This window comes from Schistosoma mansoni, chromosome W (assembly GCF_000237925.1).
Source record: "Schistosoma mansoni strain Puerto Rico chromosome W, complete genome".
Taxonomy (NCBI): domain Eukaryota; kingdom Metazoa; phylum Platyhelminthes; class Trematoda; order Strigeidida; family Schistosomatidae; genus Schistosoma; species Schistosoma mansoni.
Window position 1 is genome coordinate 55,552,969 of NC_031502.1, and position 8,907 is coordinate 55,561,875.

Genomic DNA, 8,907 nt, shown 5'->3' on the forward strand with positions numbered 1-8,907 from the left:
CAGTTGGTAATTTGGCTAATAGAGTCTCGACACACTCTTATAATCAAGTTTCGAACTAGTGGCAGACTAGCAGATTGGCACACAATGGAATGTTTGGTTTCTAAACGCATCTAAAACTTCAAGTTGACGGTTGGTGGTATTTCAATTTTGTTAGGATCTTTTAGATTAAGCCCTAATTTTGATTACTTTAAGGAAACTGATAGTTGTATGAATCAATGGTAGTTAAGGTGAAAACAAAATGGTTACTGGATATGTTCATACTCTGTGCCGACAAACTTAATCTTTTTGTCGGTAAACTAATGATTCAATCTTTTCGAGATTAATAGTTTAAACTAAGCTGATAAACAAGCTTTCATCACACTTTCAATACCTGTTGTTGTATAGATTACTAGAAAAAATAAACTAAGACTAGACTTTAGATTATTAAGAGTTTGGTTTTCCTTTTGAAGTTGATCATTGTTGTTTAACTTTAGTGTATCTTTGATACATATGAAACTTTTCTGAAATAGATACCCATTAAGAAGAGATCATAGTCCAAGAATCCAAGTTGAAAAGAAAGAAATCTCTCTTGGAATAATTTGGGACAAGAAATTTGGTTACATTTCATAGAAGGAACTTACAGTTATTCACACTGTACCTTATTGAATATTCATTGATTTTCTTTAAAGATTAGGTTAAGGGAAACTTCTTGGGTAAACGTTTGTCTATCCTTTTTTTGTGGTTAGCGTATTTTTTTAGCGAGTTGGTTTTCTACGAGAGGGGGTCGCTAACCCCATGCCCAACCCTCCGCCTTTACCCCGGGCTTGGGACAGGCAGTAGCCCCCGGAGGAGCTACGGGCGGAGTCTATACTTACCAACTAAATATTGAAACGGTTTTTCAGTAGAAAGATTGTAAAACTAGATTACCGACTTACTTATTTGCTTACGCCTGTTACTCCTAATGGAGCATAAGCCGATGTAAAACTAGATCCGATACACAAATAGATTATATATAAGAGCTGAATAAATTTATGTATTTATAATGTATGTGAATGTGTTTTTCTTGAGCTTCATATACGCTCTAGATGAGATAAATACAGATCCCGAATTCGTTAGAAATGAACGAAGGATAAAGATTGAATTCAAAATTTATGAATGAATTGGAGTAAACAAAGATCATACAAATGGAGAAAGAGGTGGAATATAAATTGGAGAACGATCAATGGCCCTATTTAGGGCCCTTTTAAAACATGATTTACTCAATTGTTTTTGTCTTCCCTTCATTAATCAACAAGTATTTGCTCTATTGGGTGTAATAAATAAGTTGGTATGTTTTGTTTCAAATTTGTATTAGCTGTAGGTAAACGGTATTATATTTAGCTACATGGATAGATCAGAAACTATCTATTCACAACCAATCTTAAATAGACAATGATACTATTTCTGATGCAAATTTCATTGATATTAAAGATGTCACAAGTGTTTGGAGTTTGACAATCCCTTGACTAGTAATGCCTTCCATAATCGAAACGTGCCAACACAGTGAAATCAGAGGTCGGAAACGAAGAGGTTGTAAGATATATTTGATAGGCTATCGATATATCGAGAATTGACTGATCTAAACTCGATAGCAGTTATCAGAGAAGTTGAGCACAGCGTATCAACTCGTGATCTGGCGTGGAAGCATGACCGAGCACCTTAAAATAAATGAGGTCAGCATCAGATGTCGAGGACTTACAGTTATTGATTTTGAGGATTTATTTACCGCTACAATATGATCAACACAGAAATCTAAGAAGAAATACCATTGCAGATATAAATTTAGACTTTTTCTGGTTGTGTAATTATAATCAAAAATTAGGCAATAATTCAAATAGTTGAAATCATGAGTCAATTGAAGCTAGATCACCATCAAAAACCTGGAAGCACTGGGCTCAAATTTCGTAGATTGGTTGTAGTTAGACATTAACACTATTAGATGCCTGCTAACTCAGTGGTCTATCGGTTAAGTTCTGGAGCTCGAGACTGATAGGTTCTGGGTTCAAATCTCGCGAGACGTGATCATGGATGCACACTGCTGAGGAGTCCCGTAATAGGACGAAACGGCCGTCTAGTGCTTCCAGGTTTTCCATGGTGGTCTAGCTTCGATTGACTGATGATTTCAACTATGAAAATACTGAAATCTCCACAAAACCCCTTCTGACAATAATTTAAAATTCATTACAGCCATATGACTAACTAGGATCCAATATTATAAGCAGTGTAATTATCTGAGGTGAATCAATCCATGTTAAACATCGATGAAATAGTAGATTCAAAAGTGAATTAACTGACAATCTTATTGACTTAGATAATGTCTAACTCATCGTACTGTATAATAGTGTTCATTATAATATGTCACACTCTGATCCTTTCCAAGTTTAAAGACATGTGTATCATGTCATAATATAATACATCAGTTCTGTGGATAATGTCAAATTGTAAATAGGAGTTAAACTCTTGCTAAGAGATTCATAAAACCTGCATTATAGAGATATTAGATACTTGGAGGTAATCAACAGAAAGTCTTCAATGTAGATTTTAGATTAGTAGGCACTCGTTAACAAAAGGTATGTGAGATGTTGAGGAGATTGAAGTTCCCCATAGGATTCGGACCCATGTCAGTGTAAAATGCATAGATCATACTACTAAACTATTAAGACATTTACTAGGACTGATATATTCAGAATGTTTGGTCAATGAGCACTAACCAATGTCATCTGTAATATATTATTACTGATCGGATTCTGTTGATCAGGTACGTCACACTTATATATTTTATTGTATCAAGAAATAATCGAACTAACACCTTCTATAATCAGATCTCGCCCACTCAGTAAAATCAAAAGTTAGAAGAGAGTCGGTCCGAAAATATATTTGATAGATTATCAATATATCGAGGAGTGACTGATCTAAACTGGCTAGTGATCTCAGGAGACGTTGAGCACGCTGTTCCAAACCGTGATTTGGTTCAGATGCATGACCGAGCGCCTTCAGCTAAATGAGTCTATTAAAACTGATGTGGTCAGCATCCAATGTGCAAAACTTACAGAGCTATTGATTTTGGGGATTTATTTACGACTACACAAATATTACTAATGATACCTATCTTAGGTCAATCAAACAACTTTCTGGTTAGATAGCCGCAATAACACCAACTAATGATATTCAATGACTCACAACGTTTGTCAAGATTGAAGAAATATCTGCCGTACAGAAATTCTTAAAATCTTCAACAGCAATGCCCCTAAATGCCCTGGTACGGCCAAGAGTGGGGAGAGTCCGCTCTCCCTCCTTAAATGCTCTCATATAGCCACGCGTATATAGCCTCTGACAGGGAAATCCTATTTACTGCCTTCTCATGGTGTGGGTGTTGCTTACGAAATTGAGAGGACGAAAAGCGAATGTCCATTGCTTTGGCCGGATTGGTGGATACAGAAAGTCCCCCAGGGGAGTTGGAAAACCCTGATTCCAAACCAATGAAGCACATGGGCTTCAGAATTCTGATGAAACAAATGCTATAAGAACCTATTGTTGGTCACCGGCCATCATGGGACTGCATCTCCTCACGATGCTCCACTGCCTTGTGGATCAGACTTTTAGGCCAAAGGCTCCGGGTGTAGTCCCCTAGGAAAACCACTTACTTTGGATAAGTCCCATACTAAGATAAAACAGCCTTCCAGAATAAAATGAATTTATTGTATTTCGCAGTATCTCACCAGCTGCTTACAACTTAAACATAGTAGTATTAGTCTTACAGAAACAAATCAGTGTACATACATTTATGTATTATAAGTTTGGAAGAGTTTTCACCAATCCAGATTAATGAAAAGGAGAATAAGTACAAGAAAATGGTGAAAGGTGTTCATATTGAATATTTCTAGGCTGAGTGTAAAGCACATTCTAAAATAAACAAGTAAGACCATAGAAATGGAATTATTTAGATATAATAGATATTCATGTTATTACTTATGTAACAAACAGATAAGAGATGAGAATTAATCATTATTGTCATGAAAAGAACAATTACGTAACAAATATTTATAAATAAGTCCACCATAGCAAGAAGAGATTAACAACTTCATCTTTCTGGATATATAATGATTATATGCTCACTAATGACTGGCTCCATAAGGTAATTCCTGGAGTTCTAGTGAAAAAAGTCGTGACTAGTGGAGCTAATCCATGTCAGGTAGAGACAGGTTGAAAGATGGTTGCGCTATTTCGTAGATTGGTTGAAGTTAGACATTAACACCGTTGGATGCTGACCGGCTCTGTGGTTTATCGATTAAGTGCTCTGGCGCGAGACTGGTAGGTCCTGTGTTCGAATCTCACAAGGCGGGATCGTGGATGCGCGCAATAGGACGAAACGGCTGTCTAGTGTTTCCAGGTTTTCCATGGTGTTCTAGCTTCAACTGATTCATGATCTCAAATATACAAAATTACTAGAATCTCCACGAAACTCCCTTCTGATATATAAATTTGGTTCAAGTTTTTTGATGACAGTTCCTTTGGTAAATCGTAATAAATTTGACGTTCTCTATTTTTCAGTAATCTTGAAGGATTTTGAGATATTAACATCATGACAGTTGTCAAACTGATGACTCGGGATCATACGACTGAAAATGTATTGCCTCTTCGTATAAGATTCTGTGAAATGTTCTCAGGGATGTGAATATTAACCTTTGTTTCTGTTCTTATGATTTATGTACTTTGTCACGTACATGTAATATGGTAGATGTTATAAATACGTTATATACCGGGAATCAATAAAAACTAAATAGATTTAATCAAACATCTCATGTAGTCCTTCCAAAGACAGTGCCGGTCCCAACTCGTGTAAAAGAGGATGGTAGGGTCATGAACCACATCTCGTAGAAAACAACCTCACTAAAAAATTGCTAACCAGAATATACAATTTAAACTTTGCCATCAGAGTTGAAGGAAGAATTATGATGCATCATGATAAAAACCGAGATTATTAGGAAGTCATCAGGTCGATGCCACTTCTAACAACCAGAACACCAATTATATAAGTACATGGAATGTTTGGAAAATGTGGGACACCGGAAGGACCAACCAAATAGTTTTGAAAATGATGACCTACAACTTGATGATACTCGGAATAAGTGAAACCTATTCGACCCAAGGTCGAAAAAAAGGGATAGATATGGGAGAGATGTTGTTGTACTCCGGTCACGAAAAGGAAAATGCCACACGCATTCAAGAAGTTGCTCTGATGTTGTCCAAAAAGGAAGGGAAAGCACTTATATGTTGAGAATCTTATGAATACAGGATCATCAAGCTATCCTTCAAAACAAAAGAGGAGGGAATCACAATGAATATGATCCGATGTTATGTACCCACCAATGAGAGCATTGTCGACGAAGAAGACCAGTTTTCCCAGAGACTGTAATCAATCATAGAGAAGTGTCCAGAAAAGGACCTTACCATCCTGATGGGAGATCTAAACACTAAATTTCGAATGTGCAACAACAGATATGAAGATATTATGGGATGACATGGATTGACTGGGAGAGAGGAACGAGAGTGGGGAGAGATTCGCGAATTTATGTGCATTCAACAAATTGGTTATTATTGAACGGTTAAATTTAAAGTATTCTTTTATTGAGTATCAATTTGATAAATAACAGTGACTTATTAGCTGAATTATCTTAACTTCGACTACCTTGTCTAAAATCTGAAACCAAAGTCATTTGCATCAGTTTTTATGGACAAGTATAACTATCTTTCTGACACAGTCAGTCAGTCAGCTACAACGTAGGACCAGGCACATTTATGCATCGGTCCAAGTTGCCATACCTCGTTAGCACAACAAGATCAACGTCGGATTCATAGAAGTAGTTAATTTAGTGGTGGACATATATAAAAGATAGGTTGTATATAAGGATATAGTATAGGAAGGAAGACAGATATGAAGCAATTTTAATCTCAAGGTTTAAGGGAAGATAAAGAGTGTATACACCGACGCCATTGTAATCTATTCTGAGCATTGTCACATAGATTCTCCAACCGTTGGTTACGATAGTTGCAATCAAATATGGCTAAAAAAGAGAAATATATAAATCTATATTTGGAAAGATTCAAACAAACAATACTAAACGAATTTAAACTTCACCCCATCGCACAAGCAAGTGGCTATCAGCACTCAGTGGCTGAGTGGATAACGCGATGGAGTTTGAAGCGAAAGGTACTGGGTTTGAGTCCCCAAATGAACATCAACTCTGAGATGCAGGTTCATCCAGCTGACGAGTCCCAAATAGAATGAAAAGCGCGTCGTGGATTCCACTGCTAGCCACTATCCATCTTTGCTTACAAATCTATATTTGGTTATAAAATTACATACGAAAATCGATAAATTCAATGTTTTATTACTTTAACGAAATAAGTACCTTTTTAAACAGATAAAGAACAAAAAGGTTTACAAAATCAAATGAATTCATCATTCTATTCCACGATTTCTCATCAGCTGAAATCAGCCTAAAATTACAACTATAAACAATGGTTTAACGTAAATTAGTTTGTAAAATTTGGATAAATGTTGGAAGAGTAACTGAAATGATAGTAAAAACAAGAACTGAACACAAAATATAAGGCAGTCACCCAAAAAAGACGATGTAAGATGGCTGAGCGATTTCGTGAATAGATTAAAGTTGGGTATGAACGGCTCGGTGGTCTACAGGTCAAGCGTTCTAGCACGAGATCGAAGGCTATGAGTTCGAATCCGGAGTACGAGATAGTAGGTTCTTACCGCTGAAACGTCCCACACTTAAACGATTTTGGCCGTCTAGTGCTTCCGAGTTCTCAATATTGGTCGATACATTGATTGATTCATTATTTCATTAAAACACTGAATAAACATTGATTAAGATCAACGTGTGTTTATATGTTGGAAAATAACAATGCAGAATGGAATAGGTGATGTTATAGTTAACCGAATAAACATCATGAACATAATATGAGTTATATAAGCTCAATCAAATTAATAACCTCAAAGATGACCATTTAACATGAATTGAAACAGAATCACATCATTATAAGCAAAAATGGATAGTGGCTAGCAGTGGAATCTAGGACACGAGTTTCATCCTATTTGGGACTCGTCAGCTGGATGTACCTGCATCTCAGAGTTGATGTCCACTCTGGGACTCGAACCCAGTACCATTCTCTTCAAACGCCATCGCTTCATCCATTCAGCTACTGAGTCCTGATAGCCACTTGCTTGTTTAATGGGCTGAAGTTGAAATTCACTTGGTATTGTACGTATAGTACGCACATATGCTAATAAGAGACTGATCAATTGCAGTCCTAAACATCAGGTAGCTAAAGAAAATGATGAAGATTATTTAGTTTACATTCAATAAATAAGACATAGTAATGCTATTAAGAGTTTGCATCTGAAAACAGAGTAAAATTAGTATTGATAATCTGTTAACTATTTTAAATGCATTACTTTTATATAGTTGAGATCATGAGTCAGTTGAAGCCAGACCACTATGGAAAACCTGGAAGCACTAGACGACCGTTTGGTCCTATTATGGGACTCCTCAGCAGTGTGTATCCACGATCCCGCATTACTTTTAACCAATTTATGTTCACTATCTAAACAATACCTGAATTCATTATCAAAACCTGTTTATAAGATGCTTTAGTAGAATTAGATGAAGACTAGCAATAGAATTGAAGAGGAGTGTTCCATCGTATTTGGGACTACTTAGCTAAAAGTAATTTCATCCCAGTGTTGATGTTATAAATGAGAGTAGAATCTTGTAACCATTAGTCAAAAGCCAACTCGTTATTCATTGAGTCTATAACATTGGGAACTAGGAAACTATAACCTTCATATAAACATATTTAAGGACTTTGTAGGTTCTTTCCAATCTACAATGATTGAAAAAACTAGTTTGAATAAAGCGACTTCCTGTGGTTATTTTCAATAATAGTTGAATTCACGAGCCAATTAAAACTAGACTACCATGGAAAACTTGGAAGCACTGGAAGACTGTTTCGTCCTAGTACGAGACCCCACCAGCAGTGAGCATCCATAATCCCACACGTTGAATCCAAACGTAGGACCTCCGGTCTTACGCACGAGTGCTTTATTCGACTCATGATTTGAACCTTTAAATTACTATAATCTCCACAAAACTCCTTTCTGATAAAATATAAAAACTTTTCGGTTAATGTCAAATTCAACGATGGAGAAAGTATGGAATACAGATTCATATTACTATATGAAACCATAAACCTATAATCCGAATTTCATTTATAAATTCTTAAAGCTCTAAATCTTTGTACATTTAATTTGCGAATCCTAAATAGGACAAAACGCATATTGCTGAAACCCATTGCCAAACACTATCAAACTTCTGATTAATATCAAAAGAGGTTTTTGTGGATGTTATAGTAATTTTAATAGTTGAGATCATTAATCCATTGAAGTTAGACCACTACGGAAAACCTGAAAGCACTGAATGGCCGTTTCGTCCAGCTGTGGGACTCCTCGATCGATTAGTGATCTCAACTACTAAAATTTCTTTAATAAGTGAAATCGTGAGTTAATTAAAGCTAAACCGTCATGGAAGACCTGGAAGCACTGTATGGCCAAATCGTTCTAGAACAGGACTTCTCAGCAGTACGAATCTATAATCCCGTACACGGGACTCGAACCCGGGACGTTCGGTCTTTACAATATAACAGTTATTATTCGCACGGATTTATTTATCAAAGCAAAGTAGTATGAGAATCAATTTTTGATGAAAAACTGATTAATCGTAAGCAAAGATGGATAGTGGCTAGCAGTAGAATCCAGGATGCGCGTTTTGTCCTATTTGGGACTCGTCAGCTGGATGTACTGAATCTCAGAGT

The 8,907-nt window shown here is 36.3% G+C and overlaps 1 non-coding gene across 1 annotated transcript; it reads right to left on the reverse strand.

Annotated features, from left to right (window-relative positions):
• Window positions 1-7,173: 7,173 nt before the first annotated feature.
• Smp_tRNA_01044_Pseudo_TTG.1.1 lies at window positions 7,174-7,245 on the reverse strand. The gene has a single exon. It is a non-coding gene (tRNA).
• Between the last annotated feature and the right edge of the window lie 1,662 nt (window positions 7,246-8,907).